Source organism: Chinchilla lanigera, unplaced genomic scaffold (assembly GCF_000276665.1).
Source record: "Chinchilla lanigera isolate Chin_1 unplaced genomic scaffold, ChiLan1.0 scaffold00028, whole genome shotgun sequence".
Classification (NCBI taxonomy): Eukaryota; Metazoa; Chordata; class Mammalia; order Rodentia; family Chinchillidae; genus Chinchilla; species Chinchilla lanigera.
In genome coordinates this window covers 23434941-23450146 of record NW_004955429.1, presented here as the reverse complement: position 1 = coordinate 23450146, position 15206 = coordinate 23434941, and the positions used below count along the sequence as shown (strand labels likewise).

General features: G+C 44.4%; 1 long non-coding RNA gene across 1 annotated transcript; it reads right to left on the bottom strand.

Moving 5' to 3' along the window:
- Window positions 1–1771: 1771 nt before the first annotated feature.
- On the bottom strand, window positions 1772–5930 carry LOC102029989. The gene is made up of 3 exons (XR_261395.2): window positions 4812–5930; window positions 2447–2679; window positions 1772–2357 (listed from the first exon to the last, which is right to left on the bottom strand). It is a non-coding gene; the product is annotated as an uncharacterized LOC102029989 (long non-coding RNA).
- Between the last annotated feature and the right edge of the window lie 9276 nt (window positions 5931–15206).

Here is a 15206-nt window from a genome sequence, read left to right as displayed (position 1 = left end):
AAAAACCAAAAAAAAAAAAAAAAAAAAAAAAAATAAAGTATATGGGGGGATGTACATAGGTTACACATGCATAGGTTGTAAGCAAATGCTATGCCATGTTATATAAAGGACTTCAGTGTCTACAGACTTTAGTATCTGCCGAGTGGCAGGGTGGGGGCATTTATCTTGGAACCAATCCCCAGGGATACTAAGGAACTTTTTTTTTTTTTAAATAGGTACCGCAGCACAGCCACGTAGTTCTAGAGTTACAGTTTTAGTTTCCCTAATGTCTCCTTTGCATCACTGCGTTTGACTTTGGGGCCATTATTAAATAAGAGTTACAAGTGCTGTGGTACAGGAGAGAGAACCTAGATTGCTACTGAGTGACTTAACAGGTGGGTAGTATATATAATGTGGATACACTGCACAAAGAAATAATGGTCTTGTGTAGTACCAAATGAGATGGCACAAGATTTCAGAATGTGCTTAGAACTGTGCTCAATTTAAAACTTACAAATTATTTACTTCTGGAATTTTCCTCTTAATATTTCTGGGCCATGTGTTAGCTTTCCGTCACCTGGACAAAATACTTGAATAGATAAACTTATAAGGAGGGAATGTTTGGTTTGGCTCGTGGTTTCTGAGCCCTCAATTCATGGCTGCTTGGTCCTGTTTCTTTGGGGCTGGGGTGAGACAACATCATGGTAGGGGGCCCATGGAGGAGCACACCTGCTCACCATGGCAGCCAGAAAGCCAAAACGAGGGGAAGTGGCCAGGGTTGCAGTACCTTTAAAGGGCCCACTCAGTGACCTTTCTTCTAACTCCTGTTCCCCCACCTCCCTACGGAATACCACAGGCTGGAGAGCAACCCATCAACATGGCTTTGGAGGGCACTTGAGATCCATTCTGTAACAGACCAGAACACAGTTAGTGGCACCTGAACCACCAGCTAAACTGGCTGTGTGTGGTGTGTGTGTGTGTGTGTGTCTGTAGCATGTTCTAGCATGTTCAATAATATTTAAGGAAGTAGCTTGTGAAGTTTTTATTTGTGTTTTCTTTTATAAAATATGTGTATTGCGTATATCTTACGAATACAGAAGAAATGAGGTAGTTATTGCTCATGAGTCTGCTTCCAGTTGTGTAGACCATGAACCAGCATCCTTCTCCTTCTCTGGCAAATAACCAGATTTGAATTCTGGACAGGCCATGGTATACACTAATCTCTGTGTAGTAGTGGGTTCTGATATAACTTACGTCCTGTAGCAGTACTGTTCAAATGCTATAGTCATCAGCTGTATGTGGCAGTTGAAATTTTTTCTTATTGTGGTTAAATATACATGACAAAATCTCCCATCTTCCCATTCGGTGTATTAAATACATTCCTGCTGTTGTGAAACTGTCACCAGTGTCCATCTCCATAACTCTTTTCATCTTAAAACACAAATTCTGCATCCATTAAACAGAAACTCCTCATTCCCTCACAGCTCCTGGCAGCTGCCATGTTTTCTGCCTCTCGTTTTCACAACTTCATATAGGTGGAAACATACAGTATTTGTGTTTTTGTGTTTTATTTCTACTCAGTATGTCCTCAGAAGCCATCCGTATTGTAGGGTGTCGCACAGTTTCTTTCATGTTCAAGGCTGAATAATGTCCTTTTGTTTTTTTTTTGGTTTTTTTTTTTTTTTTTTTTTTTTTGGTTTTTCTCCGGTACCAGGAACTGAACTCACGACCTTGCGCTTGCCAGGCAGGCGCTTTGCCGCTGAGCTAAATCCCCAGCCCCAATAATGTCCTTTTGTATGTATATATTTTGTGATCCATTCATCTGTCAGTGGACATAGGTTGCTTCCGTGGTTTGGCCATGCCACGGTGTGGCTAATGTCACTATGAGGAAGTATAGACAAATGTCTCTTTGAGCTGTGGTAGTCCAAAAAAAAAAAAAAAAATTTGAACTTAATAAAGTTTTAAAAATTTTGTACCTCAAAGTCATTATCAACAGAGTAAAAAGGCAAGCCTTAACATGGGAGGACATATTTGAAAATCATACCCAGTAAGGAATCAGTATCTAGACTATACAGAGGAGAAATAAAACGTAACAAAAAAGCTGATACAGAAATAAGCAAAGAACTTCAATAAGTACTTCTCTAGAGAAGATATGCAGATGGCCAATAAGTACATGAAAAGATGCTCATGATTACTAGTTATTAGAGAAACGCACATTAAAACTATAAGCTGTTACTTACCATTCTTTAGGTTGACTGCTACTTAAAAAATGTGGATGGAAATATGGAAAAATTGGAAGGTAGCCTTTGCCAAGTTATGTTTCCTCATTGGTGAGCATGTAGGACGTTAAGATCACTGTGGAAGAGAGTCTGGTCATTCTGCAAATTAAAAATAGAACTAGAATCTAACGCAATTCCACGTAAAAGAACTTAATTAAAATTAAGTAAAACAAAGTGATGCATCTTACTGTTGCTTTAGCATTTCCTCCAAGTCAGATACTGGTCTCGTGGTCTTGCCAGGCTAATGAGATTGGGCCGAGATGTATTGAGACTCAGTGGGCAGCATGTGTGACAGTGACGAAATTCTCAAGTTCTTGCTGAGGTGAAGCAAGGCAAGCGTGTCAGAAGAGATGTTGGTGGCTTTGACGAGGCGTAGCTTACAGAGGTGAGGCCTGGCACACAACAGGACAACTGTGGAGTGCTTCAAAAGAAATAGGTGTAAAAGTGGAACATTTTTAAAAATGAAAAATGTAAAGACTTTTAAAAGAAAAGTGACTGTGAAGACAGGTGATGTCAACATAAGACCAAGGTGAGCAAAAGAAATTAAAAATGCTTAAGTATATTTTCCTGAAATTAAAAAGTTATGTATGGACAGATAATTAATCCTGAATTAAAACAGCCAACAGTGGGACGCCAGGTAGAATTACTTGGTTGTCAAAAATAGAAGCATATTTTTTAGCTATTTGGAAAGGGTACTTGATCTGTAAGGGAATGTGTTATCAGTAGATTTTTCAGCAGGAGCATTTTTTTATATCAGGTAAAAATGGAGCAAGATAGTTAAGATTCTCAAGCCAAAGATACTCTATCCACAGAACCAAATTTTAAGCATAAAGGGCACAAGTTAATGTGTAAGAAGAATGCTCTCACGAGTCCCTCGAGACTGTGGCAGAGGGAGCACCACCAGCTGCGGAGACGCCAGCGTGAGACGCACACTCAGTGCATTAGCTTTATGTTGCCGTTCCGGCCTCCTGTTTTTAGGCCTCAGGTAAGACAGCACACAACAGTGGGAGCACATTGCAGAGTAAGTCACTCACATCTCAAGTTAGGAGGCAGCGGGGCTAAGGGGTCCCACAGTCACCCAGGAGCACCCCGCTAGGCTCACGTTAGTGTTTTCACCACCTGCCAAAGCTCCCCCCTGGGGACCAGTCCTTCAATAGAAACATGGACCTTTGGGGGACACGTAAACCATAGTATTTGGGTGTTAGATATTTCATTGCTTGCAGAACTAAATGAGGGGCAGTAGGGAGAAAATACAGCTCATTATGACTGCACGCCCTGACAAATGGAAATTTTGTACAATTTTTACAATGGAAGAAAGGACATGCAAAATCTTAATATCTTCAAGAATCATATTGGTATTCTGATGTGTGTGTAGAAGATAAAACTAAGTGTGTACATACGGAATGTTTTAATTCTGTCATGCTCAGAGTGAGGATGAGAATTCTCTGGACAGGATAAAGAAGTTACAGCTGTAATAAGTTAAACCCTCGAGTCTTTATTTTGAATTGGGAGTATCAATATGACATATATATGTATATAAAACTTACTGTCCACTCAGAAGATGTAGGAGAATGTGACCAACTTCGGGAGCAGCCTTAGAACCACATTTTGACCCTGTAATGTAATCCACAGGACATTGGGAGGCAGAAGCTGGAGGATCACAAGTTCAAGCCCAGCCTGAGCAAATTAGGACTTAGCAAGGATATGTCTCAAAATATTTTAAAAAGAAAATGGTGGAGATAAGCTTGGTGAGAAGTACTGAAAAAAAACGTGATAATGTCTGATTCCGGGGTTACATCTGATTCTAGGTGTGGAACAGGAGATGTACATGATGATCCTAGGAGCCCTCAACGTACCAGCTCTGAAATAGCACTGGAACCTTGTCAGGAAGACTCTGGAGATGAAGAGAATCCTACTGACTTTTGGGGATAGTTTGAGTTTCAGTAATAATTACAATTTGAAGCCCCACTAGTATGTTTAAACTCAGGAATTCATAATGTTATTTAAAACCAGAATTGGCCACCTTAGAATGAGGAGAGGGAACTAATTCATGTATTCTGAAGAACTGACAGGGCATTCATTTTGCCTTTCTGCATGGACATGACCATCGGGTAATGGCAGATGTGGGAAAGCACTTTGACCATAAAGCCCTCCAACTAGTAACTGAGGAGTAATGCAGGGTTATGCTCAATATAAGAAGACAATGGCTGACAGCATGATAAAAGTAGACACAACTAGGTGTTATCCCAGAAATAACAAGAAAAATAGGATTAACTAGACATGCTGCTGAGTGGAAGACAGCAAGGCCTCATATGGTTTTGTCACATGAAGTGAACCTTGAATCTGGATCTGGCCTGAATCTGGCTTCTGGGAAATAAGACAGAACTACATCATGAGTAGGAAGTCAGGAAAATCCAGACTGAGAGAAGCTCTGTGGTCCAGAAGTCTGGTTTCTTCAACACGTAAGAATGTAAGGAAGAAAAGTTACTTTTTCAGTTGAGACTTGAGTATCACTAAAAACAAAAGCAATAGTCAAAACTGAGTTCTTTGTACCTTACTACACTTTACTGGTACCCGTTCTGTGGAGGTTGTGTTGGCTTTGTGGTGAAGACACCATACCTTGATGTACATCACACACCTTTCCCCAGTTGTACATTCAGTAACACCATGGTAGTTTGAGAGCTTGTTTGGCGGTCTAGCAGGGGAGTGCAGCTACTCGTACACCCGTGACCAAGGAACAGTCCTCCTTTATCGAGGGTGGTCGTCCTCTTCGACCGAGTGTGCAGCTTGGGGAGGGACGCATGTGGAGCGTTGAGGGAGGAAGGGGACACCTGCCCGGCCAGCCAGATCAGCTGAACAGCCCTGGCGATCGATGGGGTGACAGATGTCGCAGCCAGATTGTCCTCACTTCCACCATGGTAGTTTGAAACTAGCCACGGAGGCAGTATTTAGGCCAAAGAGGGACTGATAGTTTTGATTAGACCTAAAAAAGATAGAAAAATATTGATGTAGATAAGAATTAAAAATATATCTGTAAGCATCACACTGTGAATAACCCCAAAAGTGAAGTATTCCAGTATTCAGAAACTGTGATCTGATTCAGTAAGGAAGTCAGATACATCGCTGGCAAACGAGTGACGTTCTGACGTGATGATTCTTATTTGTCTTGTTAATGAAAATACCAACCAACATTTATCCCAGATTACATTCATTAATCAATTGCAATCATAAGATGATGGCAGATACAAGAATTTCGGGGGAAATAAAAAAGTCGGCAAATGCTTATATGGAATTTTCAATAGCATATTAAATATTTATATTAGTAAAATTCACCTTTATGTGTGTGTACTTTGTGTCAGTTATTAAACGCCTGGACACATTAAGTGTGTAGTAAATGTTAGTTCTTTTACTGTTAGTATGGCAGTAACAGGACAAGCAATTCCTGGAAGAGGATGATGTTTATAAAGGCCAGAAAGAATGGCAGGGAACTAAACTGATCAAGATGACTTAAATTTTAAAGTGACTTGGAGTAAATTACATGTGACAAGGCAGTCCATAAATAATCACTGAGCTGAACAGTGGAAGAACTTGATAACAGGCAGAAGTGCGATGGGGGCCGCAACATACAGGAATAGTCTTTACCAAAAGGGCTGTTTGGACCCGTGTTTTGCTATCAGGGACCTGTGATACTCAGTATTTAAAAACTAGAACAATCCTTGTGTTCATAAGCTAAATATTCTACAGATGTAAAAACTTCAGAAAAGAATTTGTAGCGCTCAGTGGCAGAGTGTTTGCCTAGCATGTGTGAGGCTCTGGGTTCAGTCCCCAGCACCTCCAAAACAACAGCAACAAAACAGAATTTACAGAATTCATTATCACAGTAACAAGTCCTTTAGGTCCAAATGAAGCTGCACAGGAAAGACAAGTTGTGTTGTACATGAATTAGCCGATCATTTGTAGAGAAGTATGTGAATCCAGGGGTTGACAGCATCCTGAGCAAATGAGGCAGAAAGGAAATACATGGCACTTAGAATAGTGCGGGATGCCACTCGGCTGTTTGGAAGACTGGGCTGATGTCTGTGTAATGTAGATTGTGTAGCATACACAGAAATGATCTGTGCAGTCAAGGGCCTTTAACTGTCTTTTTTTAACTGTCTTGGCGTCTGTCAAAAGTAGAATCCTGGAACCAAGTCTCACCTTGCTGATGCTTTCAGAAGGGAGCAGCTATGTGGACAATATTAACAAATAAGAAAAAACTGGTGTTTGTCTGGAAATGATAGGATATCCAGGAAGCAAGGATTCTGTCACCCTGAAGTCCATAATAATAAGAAAATGGAACATAGTACTAGGTTTAGTTAACCATACCTGGAATCAGAGATAATTGTCTTATGACTTGAGAATTTAAAATGAATAGTCACATAGATTCTCTGGAAAGTATTTGAAAAGTGAGATTTAAGCTGTACAATTAATGAGAGGCCAAATGGGAAGAGAGCAATGAAATAAACTCGTGTGCTTGCATGAGAAACCATCTCATGAAGACAGATTCCAAAGGAAAGACTTATGTGAAGCATATTATCAAGACAGTCATATGAGAGCACATATCTTAAAAAGTATTAGGGTTAAAGGTCATCATGAACTTAAAAGTGAGTCAACAAAAAGTGCCTTTAAGCTATATTCAGATCAAGAAGTACAATGCCTATACCCCAGCACGCAGAACTATCTTCACACAGGACAGAATACAGTAATGTGGAGATGGGATTACAGGACCAAGAAAAGTCATGGAAGGAAGCCAAAAATTTAAAAACGAGTCTATCTCCAGGACTAGAGCTCGCAGATGGAATCCCAGAACATTTCAGTGTGGTGTTGGATAAGTGAAAGAGAAAACATGGAGAAGTCTCAGAGGACAATTTTTTCCATCATAAGGGGAAACAAAAATGTTGGTCAGTGAAAGGAATGCTGTAAATACAATTTAGAAATCAGCAAAGGCTTTGGTGAAATTTAACAACGTTTCACGGATAACAAGATTTGTTTAAAGTTAGCTTCTAGCACTTCTAGACAAATATACAATTGTTTAATGACTACCAGGAGGGCTGAAAAATAGCAAAGTTAGATTAGTGATGATATTAAATCTGATTTTTTGATACTGTATAATAGAATACATCAACTTTTGGAAGATGAGCACAACTCAGTGGACCGATATTATCAAATGGAGACCAATGCGTGACCTTCTAATTGAATGTAAAAATGTCGCCAACCTGAAATCATAACAAACCCCACTTCTTGAGGTGGTCCCGTGCTCTTACTTGCCTGGTGTTCTGACCACCGGATGGTTGCTGTGTGCACTGAGACACAGTCTGTCTTGAATATATATGTGTATGTATATGTTCCTCAATTAAATACAGTTAATGTATACCTAACCTACTGACATCACAGTTTAGCTTGGCCTACCTTAACTGTTCTCAGAACAATTACATTAGCCTACAGTTGAACAAAATCTAATGCACAAAGATTAATTGATAATGAAGTGTAGGGTATCTCATGTAATTGAAGACTTCGTTGAAAGTGAAAAACAGAATGGCTCTATGGACTTTTTTTGCACTATTGTAATATAGAAAACTTGTTGAGGTGCAACTTTGTAAATTGGGGACCATTGGTGTTTTTGTTAGGGTTTGGGCAGTTTAGTTTCATCTAAATTGTTCCTCTGCCTCTGGATAAATTCTGAAGTTAATTGTAGTTTAGTGCTATTAAAATAGTGTAGAATAAAAGGACACATTCAATGCTTTGTTTTCTGTAGACCATAGTCCTCATGACTGCTTTTTATGCACCTACCGTTCTCATATCAACCCATTCGCTGATTCTTCTCTGGGGTGGCCTGAGCCAGGACTCACATACTGATCAGTGTTAGGCTCACTAGTATTGTCACTATAACAAATATCTGAAAGAATCAAATTGTAAGGAGAGAAGATTTATTTTGACTCACAGTTTCGGAGATTTCAGTCGATGGTCTGTTGGCCCCGTTGCCTCTGGGTGTGTGGTAAGGCGGAATATCATGGTGGGGGTGTGTGCTGAAGTGAAGTTGTTCACCTCATGGTGGCCAGGAAGTGAAAGAGCAGAAATAACCAGGGTCCCCGAGTGTCCTTGCAAGCCACACCCTCGAGGCATAAGGACTCCCACCAGGCCTCACCTCTCAAAGTCTTCACCACCAAGTGGGGAACAATCCTTTAACACGTGGGCCTTTGGAGAAGACGTACCAGGCCACAGCACCATCTCGTCCCTTCTGTTGTTTTCATTATGTCTTTTTATGTCTCATAAAACATATCTTAAAAGTAAAGCTCATTTGGTTGGGAGCTGGTTCAAGGGATACCACAGTAAAATCAGGAGCTCTTAAATCACACTTGAAGTGTAACGAATCGACATTTTCAGAGGTGTATTTTCTTGTTCTTTCTGAACAAATCACTGGGAAGAAAAATTTCCCCATATGAAAAAAATCTTTGTTCTGAAGCTTATCTCAAACAACCTGCCTATGTTTAGAAATTCAATTTCCAAAAAGTCTGATAGGCAGGGGCATCTATTAAAACTCTTGTCCCAGTCATCTTTGAGTAAATTTCTATCTGGGCTTTGGTAATTAAAGTTACATGTGACACTTATTAACACATCCTGTATTGATATGAAACTTTCAAAAGCTTTTTGCTCTGTGTTGTTTTGGGTTGGAATAACCGAAACAGAGCCATCAGCTCATTTTAAAATGACTACATTTTAGATAACACTCAAAAGGTAAGACAAGAGGCGTCTTTCACTAAATGAATGCAGTTCGCAGAGAGACGGTCTTGTTGCCCTTCATCTCCCTAAATGCAGTGATCAATCTGCTTGGATTTCTAGTATCACCCCTGTCACCACCCCATCTCCTCTAAGCTGCTAAGTCTGCTGGAAACTTTAGCAGTACTGTTTTATTAGCTGAACTGTTTAAAGTTTTTCTCCTAGAGAATGGTTATATTTTATTGAGAATAATTGTGCTGCCAGGTAATAGAAAATAAACATTAAACATTGATACTATCATTCCCTTGACTTGTCTAATTTTCCTGGTTCATAATGCATTGCGACCAGACTCACGAAATCAAGCTATAATGGTAAATTACCTGTCAGGTTGATTTGTCTGCTTGGTTCCTTATCTTTGGTGCAAATAGAGAGAGAGAGAAAGACTGTGTATGTGTATGTGTGTGTGTGTGTGTGTGACAGAGTGTGTGTGTGTGAAGTTCTTAGAACTTAGGACTTGGAAATGCCCCTTTGCAGAAGTAAACTTTATATGTACATATTCAAGATAAAATAGCTACTCATGTTCATAGTCAGATGTTCAAAAAATAATATTTTATGTTTTGATGTTTTCTCACTGATAATAGTTAATCTTAGCATCCAAAAAAACAATAATGAAAGCTTCAAATTATCACTGTTCTTTTTTATTATCCAAAGAAATTCTAAGGATATAGCTGTCCGCATCTCTGAGGTAGGTACCAAACAAATTTTTTCCTGCTCCTTTGAAATTGAAAACCACTTTGTCAAAAATTAATGAAAGCCTTCTGAAGAACAAGACAGAAACTGTAAACCAACTCCATGGTAACTGATATAAAATACTACACAAAATCTTAAGAGATAGTACTTTTTGATGTGGAGACAAAGACAAAAATTTTAAAGCTGGTTTTTGTCTTAAGGTTGTGTATCAGCTTTCTGTTGTTGTAACAAAATACCTGAGACTATCATATTATAAAGAAGAAAGGTTTATTTTGGCTTACAGTTTTGGAAATTTCCATGATCAACCAGATTTGTTGCATTGGGCCTATGATAAGGCAGCATATGGTAGTGGGGAGCTTTTGCGGGGGACAGTTGGTTTACCTCATGGTCAGATGCAGAGAAAGAGCCGAAGAAGAGTTGGGGTCTGACAGTTCCTTTCAGGGGCACAACTCAAAGCACCTAACTTTCACAAGGCCCTCTCTTCAGGGGTCCACCACCTCCTCGTGCTGCCACCCCAGGGACCCACACTGTAACACACCGGGCCTTCACAATGGGGGACACTCCAGAGCCAAACCTTAGTGTGTTGCAGGTCATTTTAAAAGCCTTCGCTAGTTGAAAAAGAGCTTTCGTTAACACAGCCCTTCCTTGCCCAGCCTTTGCGCATTCAAGCGCTCCCTGCACTGCACCCAGTGTGGAGGGCAAGAGCCAGGCTCTCGAGTGGAAGCCGACTGTGGGCCAGAGGTCCTGGTACAGAGGTGCCGGGAGAACCACTGTGAGGCAGTGTGAGTGTGAGCGTGTGTGTGTGAGCGTGTGTGAGCGTGTGTGCACTCTTGCGTGTGTGGATGTGCTGTGGCTGGGACAGCGATCATTTAACTTGAGAATCCCCCTGGGGCTGTGGTAACGAGGGCTTCATCTGAAGTGGCTCAGTGGGGAGAGACAGAGCTTTGAGGGTGTTGGAGGGGGGTCCGGTCACCGCAGTCCGTGTGACTGTGCACCCTAACCCTTGTTCCTGCCACTACGCGACCGCATCCATCCTCACCAGGGACCAAGCCAAGGGACTGCCCAGTCTTGGACTTGGATTCTCCCAAACTGTGAGCTCAATAAACCTTCTTTCCTTATAAAGCTGGTTGTGCCAGGCATTTTGTTGTAGTAACACAAAGTAACGGAGATGGTGTTCTCTGTAGAAATGGCTTTCTCTACCCAATCTGTGTTCTTCCAAACTGCCTTGATACCAGGGAAAGCTGTGGTCCTGTGAACTCTGAACTCATGCTGGTGGGTTTGGGGAGGCACAGGTGGGAGGGGCCTGCGATGTTCCTGCTGTGACTGCCAGCCAGTGACAGTCTGTCCATGTGGACAGGGCTGCTCTGAGAGGCTGGGTGAAGTGGGGCTTTAGGCGGGAGGAGGCATGGGTGGTTAAGAGTTTGCGGGTTGTGGGGCCGCACAGTGCTGTGTGCAGATCCCACGTTTACGGGTGAACCGAGGCAGGTTTCTGAAACTTCTGGGGCTTCATTTTCTTTATATGTAGAATGCAAAAGCAAAACACCTTCGTGGTTTTTAAAATAAGGATTAAATGAGATAATGTAAGCAAAGCACTTTGCAGAGAGCCTGATTTGTAATAAGTAGTTAATAAGGGTTAAGTACCTAGCATAATTTGGTATTAGTCCAGCTATAGTCTCAAAATTCCTCACATTTTCACATCTTGAATTTCATGTGATGCTCAGAAGAACCTTAGGTGACGGTGGAGTAGGTCTTACTGTGTCTGTGTATGATAGGGAGAGCGGAACTGTAGAAAGCTCAGTGCTCGGCAAAGGGGACCAGAAAGGTGGCGGGTTGGGACACACCCTGAGTCTTCCAAGCTGTTGCATTTATCCATTACTCAAGATCCATAATATTGAGTAGCCTGTGTTACATATCAGAATTTATGATGACTATTACCAGATATATTTCCAGCTATAAGGGGGCTTATAATCTAGGAAAGACTAGAGAGCTACTCAGATAATCCCTCTTATAAATTCAGAGTCCAAAACTGATTCAAATACTCTGAAAGCAAGGACCACGGGTGGCTCGAGCAAGGTGTATTTACAGAGGGTCATGGTTAAGACCTGAGGTCGAAGCAAGTGAGGAGAGGGCCCGGAGCTGAGGGCAGAGCCCGGAGATGAGGGCTGATGTCAGCCGATTTTTAACTTGAGTTTCTCTGTGAATCTAGGCTGCAAATCCATGTCAGGGCCCATGGCTGGGTGGGTGTCGGTCCCTTCTGTCCTCCCTTGAGAGCTGCCCAGTTTGCCCTGTGGCCTAAGGGTGTGTGCCCAAGGGGAGAACTGCTGCACCCTATTCTGGCCCTGAGACGTTGTCCTCAGGTGGGAAGGTCTGCTGTTAGGGTCCCTAACGTGGTGTGGGGGTGTGTCATGGTCTCTGTCTCCATGCTGTGTGCCTTTCAGCCTATGAGCTGAACCCTCCAAAACTGTGAATCAAGACAACTAATCACTTGAGGTATTTGTTATGGGTAAAGGCAAGTGGGCTCACACATTGCTCTGTGTTCTCTGTCACGGGGGCCGGCCTGTGACGGAGTGGGCAGTGCTTAGCTCGTCTCCCAGAGGCGTAGTGGTACGTGGTCCGTGTCTCTGCCTGGCACAGTGTACCCTTTCAGCATCTGCTCGGTGAGCCCCCTTTGACGACGTTTTATGCTCTGTCTATATGAGGGTTGTGGCCATGTGGCCTCTGAAAATCGGTTCCTCCTTGCACAGTCTTCCTGCAGAAGCGGCCTGCACTGCAGCCTTGGAGCTCAGCTAGTCCTGTGGGGCACTTGTCAGGGGTCTGTCCTGGAGCCAAGGATACGACAGAGGAGGGAGTGGGGTGCCCCACCCGGTGAGCCCTGGCAGGCCGTGACCCCTGACCTGGTGGCCCCAGCTAACTGACTCTGGGCCAGGTGTTTTATCTACACTGCAAGCATCAGAGGGCTGGTCCAGTCTTCCCAGAGGCAACTCTGAAAATAGCAGTGTTTTTCTTTATTCCCTTTAATCCCCACTTTAAAAAATTGTGTGAAAATATACATAATAAAACACTGACTGTTTGAACTGCCTTTTTTTTTGGTACCAGGAATCAAACCCGGACTTCGCACTTGCTAGGCAGGCGCTGTGCTGCTGAGCTGTATCCCCGACTTTAACCACTGTTAAGCGTGCAAGTTAGTGGTGCTTAGACTCACATGCATGTGCAACCTACCCATCCATTCAGAGATCTTTATTTACATCCAGACAGTTTGCCTTTCTAAATACCAAGATATTTATCTTAAGGAAGCAGACTGCTCCCAGCATGTGAGATTTCATGACTTTTCAGTGTTACAAGTAAAGCAGACAAACCTTGCAAGGGCCGACACTGGATTGTAGCGAGGCCGCGGGAGCTGCAGACTGGGTCGCTCCTCCCCGTCACAGTCTCTCCTTCCCTGTCCCTCCGTTCTCCCTTTGTTTCCGTAGTCCTGGAGTGCCGACCGTGGTGGTTGCTCATCTCCTCACTGAGGCAGAGCATGCAGGCCACGCCTGCCGCGCGGAGCTGCCCAGTGAGTAATAGTGATTAATTCCTGCCTTTGTCTGCCGTAGGTGATGGGGCGGGGGCGGGAACCGAAGCAGAACTTGAGAGTTGGAGTGAAGACTTTGTTTTTTTCACCACGTATCATTGTTTTCAGCTATGAACCATGAGGTTCCATTTTAGAGAGCAAATAACGTTTCAGAAACTTTGTGGTCGCGAAACAGAAACCTGACCTGCTCACTTGCGCACAAGCTCTGGGCTGGACACCAAGAGACTCAGGTGCTGCTCTCCCCGTTGCCGTGGGCTTCGGGCAAGTCTGAGGAGCTCAGACTCTCTCCTCATTTGCAGCCTGAAGGCACGGACTTGTGGCTGGAGAGTCCTCCTTATTCCTGCCAGCTGCTCTGCACAGCTGTGGGATCTGAGACCGGCCGAGCTGGGCGGCTGGGACGTGCCCACCCTGCACCCCACTGTGCAATGACTCCACAGGGGTCCGCGGGGAGTCGTGCGTGCGTGTTTCCTGCGCTGCAGAGGCAGCGGGGGCCGATTCTGCACCGTGGCTGCCAAGCCCCCTGTGAGACGTCTTCTCGGGCCAGTCAGGCTCCCGGGGTCTGGAGGGAGTCCTGCCCCACACCTGAGGCTCGCGTTCTCTTGTAAGAGGGCCACAGACCCCTTTCTTCTGCTTGTCCGGCCCTCTTCACCCACGTGCGAGCACGTTTGCATCCCAGGCTGCAGGAGCCTTCCCAGAGCCGTGCGCCTGCTGTTGATTTACAGGCCATGCCTCTGTGTGCGCCTGGCCGCATAACTTAACGGGATCTGTCACCTTCAATAGGCCGCCGCGCAGCTGCGTGCCGGAGCAGCTGCCTGCTCTGCCTTTGTTTGGTCTCAGCTCTCGTCTCATCCGGCGGCCGGGGGCCCTGTGTCCTCCAGCACCTCGCGGAGTGCGGCCGCCCCTGCCCACTGCTGGGTGGCCGTGAATGCAGCGTCTTGCACACAGTTTACGATAGCCGTGGTGAGCACAGGCCATTCGCAAGCAGTGAGTTGTGGGTGGCGGCTTCAGCTCTTAAAAGTCATAATCAGCTCTCCAGGTGGCCTCTTAAATTTGCGTGGGGCTTTCCTGCTCATCCATAAAGGAGGCTGCTTTAGCCAGAGGCCTCAGCGCTGGCAGGAGTACAGAGCACATGTTTGGCCTCTGGGGCCTCCAACTGGAGCATAATCCTCAACTCGGGGCTCGTGCGAATCTGTTTCCCCCACACGCACATGCACACGCACACACACACACATCCTGGCACGTGCACACGTTCACACATGCACTAGCACATGCGCACCCATGCAGAGGCGTGCTCAAGCATGATCTCCTGTGCTGGAAGCCCCTGACCAGAGGGAGCTGGAGCTTTGGCCACAGCGGGTTCCTCCAACACTTGGGGTTCAGAAGTGTTCCCGCCAGACCCCTATCTCCCTTTTCCCTCCCTAGAAGCGCCCCCCTCTTCAAAGCTCAGAGACTTCTCCCTCGTCCCCTACCGAATCTTGGAGAAGATCTGCAATCATTTGCTGAGACCTGGGTGTGCTGTGAAGTGGCACGGAACGGTGCGGAGGTGCCGGGAAGTCCTTCCTGCTCACCTGTACTCTTGTTGCCACTGGTTTCAGGTCCCGCCCTCTGTCCGTTGGCCCAGACCTGTCTGTCCCTCTAACTGCAGATGCTGGAATGCATCGTGGGACAAGGGCTCATGCCTGCCCTAAAATCACCCACAAACCCGCCACAAGTCCAGCAGGGCCTCCCTGCGGACGGAACACAGATCTGATCACCAGGCGCACGTGGGTTCAGTAGGTCGTTGCAAAGGAGCAAACCTAGCCCCGGAATCCCTTGGCTCCCCGCCTCGCCGTGTGCCCTCTCTGTAATTCCTTTGCTGCTGTGATGCCAGC